This window comes from Sinocyclocheilus anshuiensis, unplaced genomic scaffold (genome assembly GCF_001515605.1).
Source record: "Sinocyclocheilus anshuiensis isolate Anshui unplaced genomic scaffold, SAMN03320099.WGS_v1.1 scaffold552, whole genome shotgun sequence".
NCBI lineage: Eukaryota > Metazoa > Chordata > Actinopteri > Cypriniformes > Cyprinidae > Sinocyclocheilus > Sinocyclocheilus anshuiensis.
Genome location: NW_015554362.1, coordinates 1,484,864 through 1,504,495, shown reverse-complemented (window position 1 = coordinate 1,504,495; position 19,632 = coordinate 1,484,864). Strand labels below are relative to the sequence as shown.

At 36.3% G+C, this 19,632-nt stretch overlaps 1 protein-coding gene across 2 annotated transcripts in view; it reads left to right on the top strand.

Annotated features, from left to right (window-relative positions):
* Nucleotides 1–19,632, top strand: part of LOC107671461 (raftlin-like) — a 95,741-nt gene that overhangs the window by 17,478 nt on the left and 58,631 nt on the right. The window lies entirely within an intron of this gene.

Here is a 19,632-nt window from a genome sequence, read left to right as displayed (position 1 = left end):
CAGAGTCGCGTGACAGACACAGTGATGATGCAGTACACAAGCCGCGGTTAAGACAGCTGACGTGCTATGATTTCTGACAGGCAGTTCACTCTCCTGTGATGTGACCCTGTTCCCCTCACACACACACATGACGCGTTACTCTACGCTGCGCAAAACTCGCATTTGAACAGTCAATAGCAAATACTTAAACTAGTAACAAAACTACTTACAGTCGTTGATTCAGAAGCGCCAGATTGTCATAGCAAAGTCGGAATTTTTATTTTTTAGAAATAGCCTTTGTGCACAGCCAACCTTGTACTCTTCTAGGTTCAAAAAACTGTCGTCCATAAAATGCGTTGCACAAATCCGAACATCTGGGTTGTGCTGTTCTGTTGTAAATAAATCTTAACCAATGATTCCTAATTGCATCTGCTTCCGGAAGGCCAATTAAAGTTCTTTTGCTTTCGCACTGAAACACAGCGTCTCCCTGACATGGCTGCATCAACACTACCGCTGTTCCTGAAACCACACCTTCTTTCTTTGCGTGCACATTTGGGTGGCATTATGCTAATATTTCCAAATAGTGACGTAGATATGTGGGGGCGTGTTAGAACGAGCCATTTTAGGTAGGTGTGGTTGACTCTTAACTTTTATAAAGAATATCTCTTTGGATTTGAGACTTTAGTCTTTACAACTTTACAGATCTTCTTTATGCACCAAGAGCTTGTAACACTCCAAAGAGAAAGGAAAAATTGAAATCGCATCATATGACCCCTTTAAAGCGTTTAAGGAGAAATGTCTGATGTTTACCTGAAATCATTATGAATGTCAATTCTGGTCCAGAAAAGAACATCTTGGGTCACCTAAAAAAGATCACCACCTGAGATATTAAAGAGAAATTTCCGAGCAATAACACTATTTTCTGGGATAAGACACCAATTAGACCAAATTAACACTTTGTGTTTGTTGTCGATTTTGTCTAAATAAATTTTTCCCTGATGCTGGTGTACAAAGAAACACCCTGGGAAGCAAGCGAATGAGCCTCATAATAAGTTGTGTGGTGAAAAACCCATCACACGAAATACGCCAGCGTGGTGCTTAAGATGCCCTGCATGTTTTTTTTATTTCTCTCAAATGTTTAAAATGTCAAGAGGAAGAGGAATGGAAAACACACTTACGGACGGCTTCTCGGCCACACGCTACTCTCGAAATCACGCTCACAACCCTGATATAATCAGCGAGTGGGGCAGATTATTAAAATGCAATGACAGATGTGTACCAATGACACCTAATACCTTTATTCAACAAAAAAAATTTTTTAATTTTTTTTTTGCAAAGCAGCTGAAAGAGAAGGCGAAGACAGTCGGTACGGGGTTAAAGGAGCTGTAGTTGTGTAAGGGATTAGAGCAGGTGGATGCAGGGACTGCTGCTTTTATTCTGCAGCCAAGCGGCGTGAAAATTGAGTCGGAGGGGCACCGCGGGAGTCACATTCACAGCCATTTGCTTCCCCACATTACCTTCCTTAATTTCATCTTCGCCGTGTGGACGACTGCCACGGTGCTGATGAGTTCGGGCCCCGGACCCTGCCAGAGAGCCATAGTTCAAACCTCAGCCTGTGAAATGGAGGCTCTCTGCTGTTGTCATGTTAAGGGTTTCAGCACAAAGGCAGGTGAACCTCTATTATATTCTCTCTGATGTGGACGCATCGATTCCTTTAGCTTTTCAGAGAGATGGACCTGCAATAAAGATCAAATGGGCTATTCGGTTAAAGTCGATAGAGACGCTGACAATGCAAAGTCCTTCCTGGCATAGCGTTTACTTTTACATGGAAAGAAAGCATTAGAAACCTTTTCATCCATGCTTAAATGCTTCATGTGAGCTTCACAGACAAATCTAAATTGTGCTTACACCAGGGTTGTGCAAAATTCAGAATTGAAGAATTGGATCCTTTTTTTTTTTTATTCATGAGGTGGAATTTGAATCAGCCACATCCCACAGGAAGTTGAACTGGAATGACAGGAAGAGGAATTTACTGGATTCAGATAGAACCCAGGTGATGCATTCTGGGAAATTAAATACACACTACTGTTCAAAAGTTTGGGGTCAGTAAGTCTCTTATGCTCACCAAGGCTGCATTTATTTGACTGATTAATGTCAGTCAAAGCTGAATTTTCAGCATCATTACTCCAGTCTTCAGTGTCACATGATCCTTCAGAAATCATTCTAATATGCTGATTTGCTGCTCAAGAAACATTTCTGATTATTATTAATATTAAACAGTTGCGCTGTTTCATATTTTTGTTGAAACAAGGTTTCAAGGTTCTTTTTTTAACAAATGAATGCATACTTACTATTTTAAATCCAAAGAGAAAGGAAAAATTTAAATCGCATCATATGACCCCTTTAAATTATTAAACAATTTATTCATAAAAGCATTAATTTCTTAAAAAAAATAGTAAACTCCAAACTTTTGAATGGTAAGCAATGCTTTGGTTTCTTTTGGAACCATTTTTATTAGCAGAGAAAAAAAAATAACCAACTTACCACATTTTCTCTGAAAATTAGCACATCTGAAATGATGTCTATTCACCAATCAGCATCCAGAAGCAGAACAATGACATTCTCATGTAAATGATTCTGACAGCTGTGTTCTTGCACTATAAATACACATGAAATGTCTACAGCTGAGCCATAATGCTTTGATCAGGTTTCGAGACTATTTGTGATTTTGTTCTTGATGTGTTAAGAGCACCTGACCAGCAGGCTTTCTCTGTTAAAAGTCGCCTTTAATCTTTCTAAAGAATATCCTTCCTACCTTGGTGAACATCCAAGGAAGAGCTCAATGTGCATTAAACGTACAGTTCTGATATGTGAAGCTGTATAATTACTAACATCAGCAGTACAGTGTAAACAGACATAAATAGCACTTTTCACAAATAAGGTAAAAAATAAGATCTGAAACTCAACTTCTTTCTTAATCAGAACAGATTTGTAGAAATGTAGCATTACATCAGTTGCTCACTGCAATCCTCTGCAGTGAATGGGTGCCGTCAGAATGAGAGTCCAAACAGCTGATAAAAACATCACAATAATCCACACCACTCCAGTCCATCAGTTAACATCTTGAGAAGCCAAAAGCTGCGTGTTTGTAAGAAACAAATCAATCAAGACATTTTAACTTTAAAGCGTCGCTTCTGGACAAAAATAATCCATAATAACATTTGACAGGAGACAGGCCAAAATCACCATTGTTTTTCATGCTAGTTCATTTTATCTTCGATAACAGTTTATTATCTGATCATTTTCAATATAAAATATCATAGGATTTGTGCTTCTAATGCTTTAAAGAAACTAACAGGACACCAAAGTCGTCCCTTGCTTCTTTAGTTAGACTGTTGTGGTTATGTTACATGTGTAAAATCAGTTGTGTTTTGGGTTGTCATAAGCAGCACCGACAGCGCTCTCGTCAACAGGAAATGCAGATCTCTGCAAAGTTCCTTCCTCTGTTTCGACAGAGTCAGTGTCAAAGCTCTGCTCGCTGCAGTTTGTTTCAGATTATAGCTGCTTGCAGGGGAAGAAATTCATCTTACTCTGCTCAACATCTTTCCTGTGTCAGGCTGCTGTCATCTAAATGGCTTTTGCCTCAGTATAATGTCAAAGTAAATCCTATTTATTGGTACACATCTCCACTTTGTGACTATGAGGGAGAATAGGTCGCCTCTGTATTGATCTGCCTGCCGGTGGCTTGACAAAGCAGGTTTGCTTCACGGCGCTAGCGAGCCGATGCTTGCCCTCAGCCCTGAGTGTCTGCTTTACATCACAGCATCTGTTCGGGCTTCTGCGCTAAAGAAGCACATTGAACTTTCACAAGCCAATCATCTCACATCAGCATGGCAGTCGCTTCAGACCCGGCAGTATTGATTCCGCTCAAATGCAATCATCAAGTTTCCAGTGGTGGGGTAAACAACAAAGATTTAACAAAGGAGCTTGTTTTCTGTGATCTTATTTTCAAAAGAGAGACAAAAATTGTTTTTAATCAAAAACAGACCTTTTTTTTGTCTTTAAGTCCATGTCTGTCAGCTTTAAGGCTTGTGTACAAAATTCTTTGATATGCACATTTAACATGACAGTATTTCTCTTATGGAAAAATAGACTGAGGACGCATCCTGCGCTACACAGATTTTTGTCCAATCAAATGCTCTCTTGATTCATTGTACCTCCCCCTGATTTGCAAATCATGTTCATGGCTGTGACATAAATAAAGTCTAATGTCATCATTTACTCACCCTCAACTTGCATAATTTCTGTGAAACACAAAAGGGGATTTTGCTAAGTTGCTATTGTCCATTAAAAATATATGCTGCCCACAGGTGACAAGCCCTTAAAAAGAAACAAGCAACACCCTAAAAGCAGTCCATATAAACTTTAGAAAACTTATAGTGCATGAATCATGTAATATATATATATATATATATATATATATATTGTTTTACTCTCTCTCTCTTTCTATATGATATTTATTTATTCCACCTTTTGAAACTCAACAGTCCTGGTCACTAATAGTGACTTAGAATATAGTGCATCAAACATTATATACAATTTTACACACACACACACACACACTTCTCCCTTTTGAAACAAAGTTAACACATTCTTGCAAGTAACATGTATCTGCTGTGTCTGATCACATTATTCAAAGGTCATGGAAAAAAAGTGAATTCGTACCACTTCCTCTGGATCTCAGGCAGAGTCTGTGGCTACTCGATTCAATATTGTTCTGTGGCTTCATCTGACCTTGATCTTGTAGGTGTCTCTTTGGGTTCTGAAATAAAATAAGGAATCATAAAAATAGAACGTTACATTTTTATTTTATTTTTTTCAGTCACCACAAGTTTCAATAGTTTTTTTCTCACACTGTGTATCACCATGAGTTGAAATGTCTTGATAAGCAGGCTATATATATATATATATATATAGAGCAATTCAGACAAAAAAGGTGAATACACTACTTCTATGACGACATTTTAATGTAATATGTAATATTCATAAAAATGTTTGTCCAACAATTCAAAAACAGTGTAGTTTCACCATGTCACAGGACAGCAAAACACAGAAGAATAAATTTGCAGTTAGCTGGTCATTATCTGAAACAGCTGATAGGCTACGTCAGTTAATTTTAAATTATTCTAAATTATTTTATTTTTTAAAAATGTAATTAATTATAATTTTTTTTTTAAAAGTACATTATACAGCCTGAATGCTAATGCTAATAATAAAGTCCTCTCGTATGAAAAACCCATATATATATATATAATTTTTTTTTTTTTTTTTAAATGGTATTTCAAAAAAATATATGAAGCCATTCTACAAACTTGGCCCATGCATTTTAAATAACATTTTAAAATCAGATTTAAATTAGTCTCTTTTCATTATCTTGGACATCGTATTTGTCACTGAACCCTTTACAGAACTGAACATTTTTGTCAGACGTTGTCAGGTTTTTTTGCAGACTGACTTTTCATGGCGTTTCTCGAATACACTAATTTCTCATATTTCCACACCCAACTTGAGTGAATTTTTGGGCTTGTGTTTCCATGGAATCGGCCTCCATGCTGGAATCATGGAGCTGTTTCCATGACAATCCACCACCTGTTGTTCCGTTCTTTTCACACGTCTGCCATGAGATGATTGGCATTTGGGAATAACATATTCTAAAGGTTCATTTCTTTGAGGCGACAGATCTACGGTGTCTCATTTTCACATCTATACTGTAGCTATACCAAATATATCCAACATGTTAAAAGTTATGAACAAATTTAACCTCCTTTTATGTAGTTTAAAACATTTAGTGCTTATTTTAGTCCCAAGAACGATAAATATATTTCAAAAATGGCCTTAGTGATTGCTGTCAGGAGGACTCAAGTGAAATGACAGCTCAATAATGGATCGATACTGACCTATGCAGTCTCATTGATGAGAGGAAAGCTCTAAAAAGAGGTATGAGAAGGCATTTTAAACAACTAACTGCTTTCGCGAAGGCTTCATTATATAAGGGAAAGGCCAGTTTTATCATTTCCCATGCAGAATTGAAAGGGCTTTCTTTAGAATGACAATTTGTGGAAAGAAAAAGAACTTTCTGCATTTTGAGGTTGTACCCTTTTTAACTCTCTCATACTGTAAATACTGAAATAATCTTGTCATGCAGTGACATGTGAGGGGGACATGCAGATGTTTAATTGCATTTAAAGTGCCATTGCATTCTGGTAGCAATTACAGAGGGTTTGTATGTATGCACATTATGGATTGTTTAAAGTACAGATCCCACAGGAATGTTGAAGTTTCTAAGGCTTTTTATGAGAGATCCTGATCTCGGGGTCGTTGTTCCTCACTCAACTATACAAACACACAGGCAAGATTCATTTCACACAATTTCGAAGATCAGTCTCTTGTGTTTTGTGAAACTGCACCAGGGGACTGCACAACATACTGAAGGAAAAATATCAAATATTCATTTCTAATAATGTCCAAATTTCCCAGGGACACAGTGCAACCCTATATACCCTTTCAGTGTATAATATCAGTGCATATTTTACCATGTTCAAATCTATCCTGCAGATTTTCCCCTAAAATTAGTGCGGAAAAAGTTGTTGATATTGTTGGTCTGAATACAAGGATTTCCATTATAAAAAACCTAGCAGAATAGCAAAACCTCACTGCAAAAAACACAGTCTCATATTGGGCATTATGATTAGAGCCCGACCGATATATCGTTTTTCCGATATTATCGGCCGATATGAGCTTGTCGGGATCCCCCGAATTTGGTGGAGATCCGCCGGCGCGTTCGCGAGATAGTGACACCAGTCAACACTTTCACTTCAGTAAGTGAGTGACGTGACATGTGGCCAAGTATGGTTACCCATACTAGGAATTAGTGCTCTGCGTTTAACCCATCCTAAGGGCGCACACACACAGCAGTGAACACACACACACCGTGATATAGAAGGTGGAAGAGAGCACTGTACATTCACTCCCCCCACCTACAATCCCTGCCGGACTTGAGACTCGAACTCGCAACCTTTGGGTTACTCTCTAACCATTAGGCCACGACTTCCCCCAAAATATTAGGTATTAAGGAGGTCTCTTGTTCAGGCAGCAGCATTCAAGCATTGTCTTATTCGACCGCAAGTGCCCTGCGAAGTGGACTTCACATGATATTCTGCCATGATTTCAGTTCCAAGGGAACGTACACGTTACAATCAAAGGGCATTAAAGTGCGCGAGATGTGAATTTATATAGTATTTATTTACAGAGGTATATTATGCCATATCGGTCGGGCTCTAATTATGATGCCATAATACCTAATATGATCCCATAATGCCCTTTATGTCATCACAAAGAGCTTTATGGTGCCATAACACCTATTATGATATCATAATACCTTTTATGATGTCACAATGGGCATTAGGGTTTCATAATGGTCTTTATGGTATAATGCCTTGATACATATACACTACTGTAAAAAGTTTGAGGTCAGTAAGATTCTTTGTTGTTCTTTTTTATACATAGAAATTAATACTTTTATTCAGCAAGGACACATTAAATTGATCAAAGGTGGCGGTAAAAACATTTATAATGTTACAAAAGATTAATATTTCAAATAAATGCTGTTCTTTTGAACTTTTTTGAGCTATTTATCAAAAAATGTATCATTGTTTCCACAAAAATATGAAGCTGCCCAACTGTTTTCAACGTTGTAAATATTAAGAACTGTTTCTTGAGCAGCAAATCAGCATATTAGAATGATTTCTGAAGGATCATGTGACATTGAAGACTGGAGTAATGATGCTGAAAATTCAGCTTTGCATCACAGGAATAAATTACAGTTTAAAATATATTCAATAGAAAACACGTATTTGAAATTGTATTAATATTTCAGAATTTTACTGTATTTTTGATCAAATAAATGCAGCACTGGCGAGCATAAAAGACTTTTGAAACATGACATGGGATGCAATTTGTGTTGTTTTGTTGCATCAGGCTTGATTAGAACAGGCCCTCACGTCACTTTCCATGAAAGCGTGAGCTAAATGACATAGAAAACTGCATGACGAGCGTCTTATTGCTCCATCAATCACTACACATTATTTATAATTTCTTTTTCTAGCTTCACGGAATAACGCCCGCACAAACCGTCGTCCATTTGCTGCTTAAATAATACAGGATTAACGACAGCATCATCTAACACAGCGACATGAAACAGCAGTGTGAAATCATGAATTAACAGTCCGGCGGCTCCTATATCATGTCAAAAGAGCCACAATCAGAGTACATCAAATTGATTTCTTCACTTGTGCTGTGATGACTGTTGCATGGGTTGAATAGCACTTGATTGTTAGATTGAGTGTGACTGCTGCACTGGGCCCATTAAAGCTTTCTGACAATGTCAGCGGAGTAATATTCTAAGCTTTTCCAGACGCTCATCAATGGATGCAGAAATAACGCTGATGAACAAGCCTCCTCTATTTAACAGAGCTTGTTTCCCAAGAGCTGTCACTTAGCAACAGGGCTGTCAGTGGACTCCTGGGCATCTGAGATGTCCTATCAAGCAAATGAATGAATTCCACTAAAAGGCTATTAATAAAACCTTTTTACCTGGAAAACAAATCACCTTTAATGCATCCCATCAGGCATAGGCTGTAGCGTCTGATTAGCGTCTGGAAAATTCAGTCACCAGAAAATTGCACGGCTCATTCGAAAAAGCAACGGCTCATATCTATCTATCTATCTATCTATCTATCTGTCTGACCTAAAATCCCTGTCTTTGTCAAACCAACATTGAAAGTTTGTATTTGTTTTTGTAGTTAAAAAAAATAGTAATTTGAATTTCTTTGAATTTGTATTCATTTTAATTCTACTCCTTTCAAATAACTAAAACTAATTGCACTTCTACATCTTTCACATGTTAGCACAATTATTCAAATTCTAATTGCAATTCTACATCACAAGAGATCCAAATCACAAGAAGGAGGGAAAATTATAAAAGAAAAAAAAATTGCAATTGAAGCATATATTTCTAATTTAGCTTTTTGTTTGAACACTTTTTGTTTTATTTTTGCATTGAATAGTAGATAATATAAGTAAATTTCATTTTTAAGTGCAAGTTGTATTATAATATAGTTGCAATATTGACTTTCAGCCCACAGTAAAAGGTTTGGGCACTTCTGCACTGGGGGGAAAAAAAGGAAAAAGAAAGTTTGGAATGGCATGAGGGTGAGTAAATGATGACAGCACTCTCATTCATGGCTGAACTATGCCTCTACCTCTGTTTCATTTTCAGTGGCGCACATAAAAAAATCAAAGGATTTTTCATTTGCAATATGCCATGGCTAACTGCTTGATGCATTTCTTTTGTCACTGTGCAGTGGTTTCACATCACAGGGATTCAGTTTTAACATCTAATAACACCAGATATATGAGTCTGTAATCGGTTACTGCAACTTTTACAGCCAATAAAATGATTTACATCTCAGTTTACAGATGAAATATGTCATATCAACATTTTTCTCCATCTGCCAGATAATATTTGAGTTTCAGAGTGTCAAGTGCAGGGTAATAAGCTGGTAAACAGACTCTACGGCATATGTCTCCAGCTCAAAGGACAAAATATGTCTCTCCATCTATTGATCTGGCCAGGATCCCTGGATCCCTCCAGGATCAGGAGAGAATAGCTAGTAGAGTTGCTAGAGTTTCTGTAGTGAAGTGAAGTGACATGTGGCCAAGTATGGTGACCCATACTCGGAATTAGTGCTCTGCACACACACGGCAGTGAACACACACCCGGAGCAGTGGGCAGCCATTTTTTGTTGCGGTGCCCGGGGAGCAGTCGGGGGTTCGGTGCCTTGCTCAAGGGCACCTCAGTCGTGGTATTGAAGGTGAGAGAGAGCGCTGTACATTCACTCCCCACACCTACAATTCCTGCCGGTATGAGACTCGAACCCACAACCTTTGGGTTACGAGTCCTACTCTCTAAGCATTAGGCCACGACTTCCCACAATGGCACTTCGACTGAGCTATCCGGGCTCTAATAACACCAGATATTGTTTATAAAGTGTAGTGTTTATAAAGATGTGAATGTGGTTAAACAAGGCATTAACACTCAATCTGGCCTTAGATGAATGATTATGTCTCTAGGGAGCTGTAGCTGCCACCTCTTGTTTGTGTCTTAGTACTTTAGAACTAACAGTCCTTAGAAGATCTAGAAAAGAGAGCTAGAAAAGAGCATCCGTGTGCATATTGCACGACCAACACTGTGACCTGAGCCGAATTGCTACTGGATAGTTCATGTGAACTAAAACTTAAACTATTAATAATTAATAGTATACATATATTTAAGGTAAAGTACTAAAATTACTAAAACTGAAATAAAAAATAAATTACATCTGAATAAAAATACATTTATTTTACAAAAATATTAAAGAAAACAAAAGCACAAAACAAAATGACTAAAATTAAAACGGAAAATATAAAAATAAAAGCTACATATTAATAAAGACTATAATAGTACATAAATAATACTAAAACTGGATGCCCATAAAGACAGTTCATTAACTTTCACTGGAAATTTGGTTCATCTTTAATGAATAAGATGCAATATAATAATACAAAAACACACACAACATCCATCAGAGCCAGGTGATATAGGATGGCAGTGTTCCCTGTGGCAACATGGGCTCCATTCCTGCAGAGTCGTGCATTTACCTATTTAAGACAAAAAAAATATACCTGGAGAGAAAGCTATTCGTCAGCATTCCCATTCTTCTCAATGGCAGTCGCTCAGCTGGCGTGTGCAGCCCTAGTGGTTTGCCATCTTTCATGGGTACAAAAAAATCGTTTTTTTTCCTAAACGAAGTATGAACATGTTACAGTGCACCCCATAAACACAAAGCCTTTGAAAATAGCTGATTTACCACCCCTTTAAATCTATCAGTGATTATTACTGTTGACTAAAACTATGGACACTTTTCACATTTCCAGGGTTCTCAGAAGCAGAATGCGTCATAAACTTCTATAGTGGTGAACGGAATTGATTATGGAATTAGATTGATTATGTTGGACAGAAAAGAAGAAGATTTTTCAAATTTGATGTCAATCCCATATTAGAAACACTCACGCAGTAACTAATTTGCTATAATTTAATGCCAAGTTAGTACAACACAAAGAATAGTTTTACAAATATACATTACATTTTTTATTTTTTTTAAAAGCTAGATATTAACTGTTATTAACATTGGAAATGCATCATCACAGTCTGTGAAAAAGTTCCATTAAAAATTTTCCATAACTGAAATAAGCCTGAAATAAAATATAAATATTAGATGAAAAACTTTAAAAACTTACGGAGCCCTGCACATGGCATGCAGGAAAAAAAATAGTAGGCTAAATCGTGTGCACGATTTACTATTTCGTTCCCTCGATTTATAAATTGTGCGTTAAATCGTGCGCATGATTAAATCAAGGGTACGAATTAGTAAATCGTGCGCACAATTTATAAATCAAGGGTACGAATTAGTAAATCGTGCGCACAATTTATTTATTTTTTCTTGCATGTCATGTGCAGGGCTTCGTAAAAACTTGACTTGCAACTAAGTGAAAAAAAAAAGTCGGAAGTACTAAAATGACTAAAACTGAAATAAAAATTAAGCTAAATTGAAATATAAAAAAATTATTAAATGACAAAAACACTTAAAAATACTCAAATTAAACTTAAACTGAAATGAAAACGGATAAATGGATGGCCACGATGGCAGTGTTCCCTGTGGCAACATGGACTGAACATGGACTTTCTGCATTTACCTGTTTATGACTAATATACCTGGAGCACGCTATATGTCAGCATTTCCATTCTTCTCAATAGCAGTCGCTCAGCTGGCATGTGCAGCTCTGGGATCGGCCATCCTTCATGCACTGTAAAAATGATTTTTTTTGATGAGATATAAATAAAACAATGTTGGCGTATGTTTTACAAGAAAATAATATTTCAGTCTTTCTACTTCAAAATTTCATATTTAATTCAATGTGTTACATGCTGTTTCCTTGCAATTTACCAGCAATTTCGAAATGAAAAATTGTTTAAAAGTAAATGAACATGAAAAATCGGTGACGTCAAACATGGTGCATTGCATCTAAATGGAAGAGAGCAGTGCAATAGCAATTGCACATCACAAGACATAATAAAATGTTTAAAATCTGATGAGGGAAAGAAGCGGGTCAATGGAGAGGTAGTAGATATGAGAGGAGTCACGGGAGGGAATGATGGGAGAGGCAGAATGAGGGGAGGAGAGAGATTTGGGAACCGCTCCACAGCCACAGCTTGATTCTCTCACAAAGGGTCATTAGTAAAGTAATTAACGCGTTCCGCTGTGCCCTGGGGCTCGTGCGCCGACTGTGAGCAATGACTACTAATGACATAAAGCAGTCTTCCACGGAGCCTAGCCTGAAGAAACACTTCCACATACGACACTGCAAATAATCCTCTTTCATTAGGCACACAGACAAACATATTTCACAGAGGCCTCACTGCATAAAAATAAAGGTTCCTTATAGGCATCGACGGTTCCACTTAGAACCTTTAACATCCATGGAACCTTAAAATGTTCTTTATAGTGGGAAACAGCAAAGACTATAGAATACCCAAGACGTGTCACTTGTTTAGTTTTGAATGGGCAAAAATGCAACGCTCAATATGGCCACTCTATCGAAGGAAGCCCCGCCTTCTGAATAAAAGAGCCAATCGATAATCAGTAAAGTCATCTCGTCACTGCAGCTGCCGAAGTCCCGGTTGCTATAGAAACTGTCAGCATCCTGGAGACGCATGCTTAGGACTGCGTATGCGCACTGGCTGGTCTAGCCTGAAAATACGCTTTTTTTAACACTATTTGACCAAAAGAAACAACATTTATGAGACAGTTGCTGTTCAAATATGAAATTTAATCATAAGAGGCGTTTCAAAGAAGGCCGCCGAGTGAAATGACTTGCCTTAAAGTGATTTTAGAAATAGTGTTGTCAGTACTTCGGAAGCAAGTCGATATTTACATTTTAAAAACTTAATCATACTAGCCTTTCGCAGTACCGGTCGTACTGATTATCAGGTTGATTCAGTTCCCGCTGATAGAGACGTTTGCTTTCTAATGTTCCCCTGCGTATTTGAGAGCGCGCTCTGTGATAAACGTCAACAGTTTTTATGTACAACGTGTTTTTGCAGCGTTGAGCATTGTAGCCAATCGCAGACGTGTTTGCTGAGCATGTGAACTCAACGGCCAATCAGAGGCTTCTAAATCAGTTTCTGTATATAACCCAATCATAATTTAAATAAAAGTTTTATATTTCATGATGCTGCGTACACACTGCAAAGTTTCGGAGTGACAACTGTAATAAAGTCCGCGTGGATCGGATATTGCTGCCGACTTTATTTCAGTGTAATGACGTATTTCCAGCTGAAACGGAATATTGAATAGAGGGCGTGTCTCTCACTCATAGCAATCTAATGGTTGGAGGGGTGTGTTTACGCATATTCTGCCCAAGCCGTCAAACTGACATTATCAAAGAAGGAATGCCATTCCAGAACGGAGGCAAATGTTCAGATTTTGATTAAAGATTACCAAAACAAACATTTTTTTTCAGCAGATTAACTTGCACGGATTAATTGTTCACATCAAGACTAGCAATGTGCGCTAGTAAAGTAAATAAAGTCCATTTTTATTTCATGCGGACTTTAAAATACAGGACTGAATCTGAAATTGAGTTGTTTGACATGATAATCATAACAATGGATGGGACAAAAAATCTGATAGGTCAAAATAGAGCTGTACCTCTAATGTGCTTCTTTGCTTTTAATTTGATCAAATACTTTTCATCTTTTTAATGCAATGTTTACATAATTGAACATATTTGAAGGCTACGTGTAAATGGTTTAACGTTAATGTTTTTAATTATTTATAATTAATCAAAGTAATAATTAAATAGTTCTATTTAATTTTCTAATAGTTAAATTTAATTGTGAAATTGTACTGCTATTGGTACAGACTACTGAAATATTGGTACTGACAACACTAGCAGATAAATGTTCTTTAGATTATAAAAATATTCTTTACACTAAGAAAATAATGGTTCTTTTAAGAACTGTTCACTGAAAGGTTCCTATATTGTTCTTCTATGGCATCACTGTGAAAACCTGCTTTTAGAAGCTTTATTTTTAACATTGCATGTGGTGTGAGCTCACCAGATCTAGTGCGAAACTTTCCCGATGAGTTATTAACACGTTCCAACACATGCATGCCGTTAATAGTCATGAGATAAAATGGCGCGGATCCGCCTAACGTGCTGTAAAACATAAGCAGTTCCTTCCCACAGATCTTTTATTCTAACCCTCTCTCAACGTTCATGCAAATCGGATTGAACCGTGTTCCCCAGCGGCAGAACACCGCGTTCTCTCCGCTACCCAAGCCATATCTCTGGGTTAATTAATTTCATACTCATTTCTTTTTAAATGCACTGGCTCATGAATGTTCTGTAACGCCAGCGCCGGGTTAAAGGGCACGGGGACCGGATCACATCACAGAACTGAACATCGGTGACGGAAAGACACAGCTGTCTGACGCTGAAGCGGACTCTTGCCTGACTGACAGGGAAGCTCATGGGGCCTGGAAAGAAAAAGAAAAAAAAAACAATCTTTTCAAAAAATACTGCTGGAAATCACAAGTTCGTATGTGTTCTTGAGTAATCATTCACTCTTGGATGGGTTGCGTATTAGAGTTAATGTAAAAATAATTATATTTCTTATTAATAGTCTCTGCGGCACTGCACAGTCTGCTGCTGTAATTGAGTTTTTGTGTCTAATGTCTTTGGGCATGGGTTACCATTATTACTCTTACCATTATTAATCACAGAAAATAAACTTTTACCATGGCATATGAGTACAGATGTGAGTTTTGCAGGCAAAATAATATTATTAAACCTGTAAATGTCACATTTCCCCCACCACGCTTTGTTATTTGCAAATAATTGATAATAATTCTTCCAGCTGTAAATGTCTTGACTATTACCTAAAGCCAAGACAGAAACACACACTAACCAGAGAGCTTTATTGCTCAGCAATGAGACATAATGCAGTCCTTAGATTTTTTTCATCAACTTTAACTTATTTTTCTTCTAGATACCTAAAGATAGACTCAAATGAGAATTAGTGACATATAGAAAGGCTAGAGAGAACTTGTTTTATACAAAACAAAAATCAAACAAACTTGTTTGAAGGCCATGGGCCAAAAATTAATGTTGCATTATATCCAAATATATTATATTAAAATATATGAGGTCTTGAAAATTGTAAATAATTAAACAAAAAAGTAAATAACATTTTAAAAATATTTTTTAATCAAATTCACTTTTTTTTTTTTTTTTTTACATTTCAAAGCTAATTTTTTTTTGCTTTAACTTGAACTTTGTCTCAGATGTTTCTCTGAGGGACTCAAATGAGACACTTATTGACACATAGACAGGGTATAGAGGTATAAAATGAATGTAAATCAGAGATTCCCAAACTTTTTCATACAAAGGGCCAAAAATCTAACTGATTGAGGGCTGTGGGCCACAACTGAATGCATGCATTATTTCAAACTATATTATATTAAAATGTATGAAATTAAATATAATTAAATAATTCAAAAAAATATATAAAAATTGTTTTTACATTTTAAATTATTTTTAAATCAAATTCACTTATGTTTTTACATTTAAATGCAAAAAATAAAACAAATTATGATGCATTATGAATGTTGAATGTTGCATTGTATCCAACTATATTTTATTAAAATGCATTCAAATAAAATAAAAAAGTAAAAAATAAAATTTATTTTACATTTTTAAACTATTTTTTTTAGTCAAATTCACTTATGGTTTTTTTTATATTTCAATGCAAAATAAAACAAAAATATAAATTAGAAATGAAGATATATGTCATGTTTTTATTTATTTTTTTCACTTCCCGTGATATGGCATGGCAGGCCAAATCAAAGATCATGAGAGGCCAACTTTGGCCTGGTTTGGGCATCCCTGATGTAAATAGTATATAGTTTGTGCTTTTGATTGCAAAATGTATCTTTTGAAACTAAAGCAGCTATATATGAGGTTCCCGGGGTCTTTTCCTCAGGAAACTGAAATCTGAAAGGCTTGTGCATTTGCTCTATATCTCTTCTCATTACTATCTAGGAGAAACAATTGAGATATTATAGAGTGCTCCTTTGTGATTTGTCTTTCCTATGGGATGAGCTATCTCATGTTATCAAAGGCTGATCTGCTCCGGTTCACGGGCCTGAAAAAGACTTTTCTATATTGGCTGCCACAGACTTTGACATTTTGAGAGTTCTTACGGTGACTAAGGCCAACTTAAGCAACATCCCAATGTGTTTTCCCAGTGGCATGTGATCAAATTTCTTGCTTATTTTTGTCTACAAGACACAAAAAGTGCACATACCGGAGGAGATGGCGGAGAGAGCTAATAGCATTGACTGTGAGCGGGCAAACCCAGCATGCATCTGCCTCTTGGGGGAGTCTCTGTTTACACACAGAAAGCAAAAAATCAAATCAAACATAGCAGGATTAATTATACTTAAACAGATCCAACCGCACACGTACGGTTTAGAGAGCTTTTTTATCTGTGGACTATTTTCTATTTTATCTCACGTCTTATGGAGAAAATGATTGAGCAATCCAGGGTTATTTTTAGCTGGCCAATGATTTGCCTGAAGCGCCCTTTGCTTTTTTGTGTGTGCTATTTTACAATATAGCTTTGGAATTACGCCTGAGAAAAGAAGAACATGCATACAGCCACAATCAGGCCTTTATGTGAGCTCTATCTTATGATTTATATTCTATTTGTACTTTTAAAGCCAGGGTGCAAACTTAACACACATTAACACAAGTGCAAAACAAGGGGGTTAAACTTTCTTTTTAGCACCATTTGTGAGTAAATACAACACAATTGGCTGCAAAATAATTATTTGTTTAAACTATAAGTATGATAGTGATTTATATGTAGAGTATTACTCCCATTAAATTACAAATACTAAAATAAAAAAGCTCTTATTTATCAAGATTAACTTGAATGTGATGCTGCTAGTAAAGGCTTCTATGATTTTATTTTTAAATTATTATTTGATTGTCTTTTTTTGTTTTGTATTATATTATTATTTTAAATTATGTTGAAAACATTTCAATATGTGAAAAAATTATAAACAGAGGCTTCTAAGATTATTATTATAATTATTATTAACATTATATTGCAAGGATAAAAACTGCTAAATAATCTCAGGGCCGTATTTACAGCAAAAAGAACATAAATATTGCACAATTTGCCAGAGACCATGATAAATCTGCAAGCTGCATCTGAAATTGTTATCTGGAAATATGAGGGTTTTATTGTTTGTTTGGTATTCATAGGAAGACATTTTTAGCTGTGCCACACCACAGTACCGCTTTCCAAAACTGCTGTCGAGTCACACACATCTTTGTCTCGGTGTAAATTTAGAGTTGCTCTAACATTAAAAAGCAGAAGAAGGGTCTAGAGCTCGACGGCGTGACCTCAGATGACTTCCTGTTCATCTTTAGGTTGAGTTCAGTATTTAAGTTGACTTCTTCCAGCACACTGCACATGTGACACACAGTGTATGGGAGGCTCAGCTGAGCGCTGGACTGTGTTTATTTAGGAAGAACTCACTCCAGGCAGCTGTTTGGGTTGGTTTATATGTCAGTGTTTTGGGCACGGCGCCTCAGACAAACTCTGACTGTTTCTCTCTCTGGGACCATTCACCAATTGTGCAAAGCTTATTCACAAACCAGCTTAACCTTTTCAGTTCGGAGTCATTGGCTATGTTTGGATACTAACTTAATACTTACTTACTAGCTTACAGTATGCATTTTGTAATGATAAACATTAGCATACAATATTATGGTGACCTTAACACAATGCATACTCTACATGTGGAATCCAGTTATCATCTTGAATATAAAATAGGGTATTTTTTAATTACATTTTGTGTAAAGATGTCTTAAAATTTGGCAGTAAGGAATTAAAAAAAAAAAGATTACAAATAATCAGAGTTACGGATCATTGAAGTACTATTATAGTTTTTTTTTAAACAATATTTTAAATTCGTTTTTATTTTATATTTTTATTTTTGTGTTTTGATTTTATTTTTTAAGTTTTCGTTTTTTGTGTGTGTGTTTGTCATTTTATTGTATTTTATTAACAATGTTTATATAAGACTTTATTCATTTTAATTTCAGTTTTAGTTGAACTACAGCTTTACTGAACTAAAAAACTAAAAGCCTTTAAAATAATTTATTTTACTTTAGTTAAGTGTTTATCTTATTTCAAGTAACAAAAAATATTTTATTTTTTAAAAGGTTGTACATTTTTAAAAAGGATTTAGTTAACTATAATAACCCTGCAACTAATATCACTTAACTGGGAATTAAGCTTTCTCGTTTAAAATATAAACTATATATACTGGAAAACAAGACAAAATACAAGTAAGAACATTTTTTTTTTTTTTTTTTGCAGTGAAATCAGTTGCCACACTGGAAATAGAAGGTCAAGTTGAGAGCATTGCATTGTGGGATACAGTATTCTGCTCAGTTGCATACTGCATTTTGGCAAATGTCATATGTAATCTGGATATTCCATGCATACATTCTACATACTGCAGAAATAACGAGTTTAGTTTGCTAGCATGCTATTCCAAAGAGTCAATATCATTCAAACATGTGAATAAGGCTCATAATAAAATTAAAGTTCTGTTCAAAATGTGCACTATATTGGGCAATAACAACTGCATTTACAACTGGACCTCACACTCACAATGCATTTGCCAGTCATTGACGTCTGCATTAGTGTGCATAGAATGCGGTTCTGGTCGTGTCTCGCTCTCGATGCCCTCTCATTAACATAATATGGCCATCTTGGTTGCGTTGTGAGATAGATCTGCTGTGTTGTTGCACAGCTGGCCGATTCTGACACTTTCTGTTACGTAGCATGTTTCTCTCTCTCTCTCTCGATTATGCCCAGACAAGACTTTAGATTAAAATGTGGAAAGTGTTCCTCCCACTTTCAAATGTCTGGTCACTCCACGAGTGTATCTCATTACAGCCAGAGCTGGGCGTGACTGGGGCTGTCAGAAAGATATCAAAGCTCTCGAGTAAAACACTCTCATCTCACGACCAGCTAAACAATCCCATTTAATTGGGTTTTTCACCAGGCCCATTAAATCACAGACAAGGTTAGTGAGGCACCAGTTGCTAAAGCAACCCTTGTGTCGTTCTGTCTTTCGTTGCAAATAAACTAGCAAATCCTCCTGGAGAACCAACTCTGAGCACTAGAAAAACAACTGTTTGACTGTCCACTGTTTGTACAGCACAAAAACCTGGGGGTTGCAATGATTTTGCTGTTGATTTATAAAGTGATGCACATCTTTAGTACATATAAGAGCTGCTGGCTCACAGGTACTTTCTGGTCTATTATTCTACTGTCCTAAAGACAAAAAAAGGTAAACAGTAAAAATATAATGAAAAACAATAAAAATATGTGAAAAAAAAAAAATA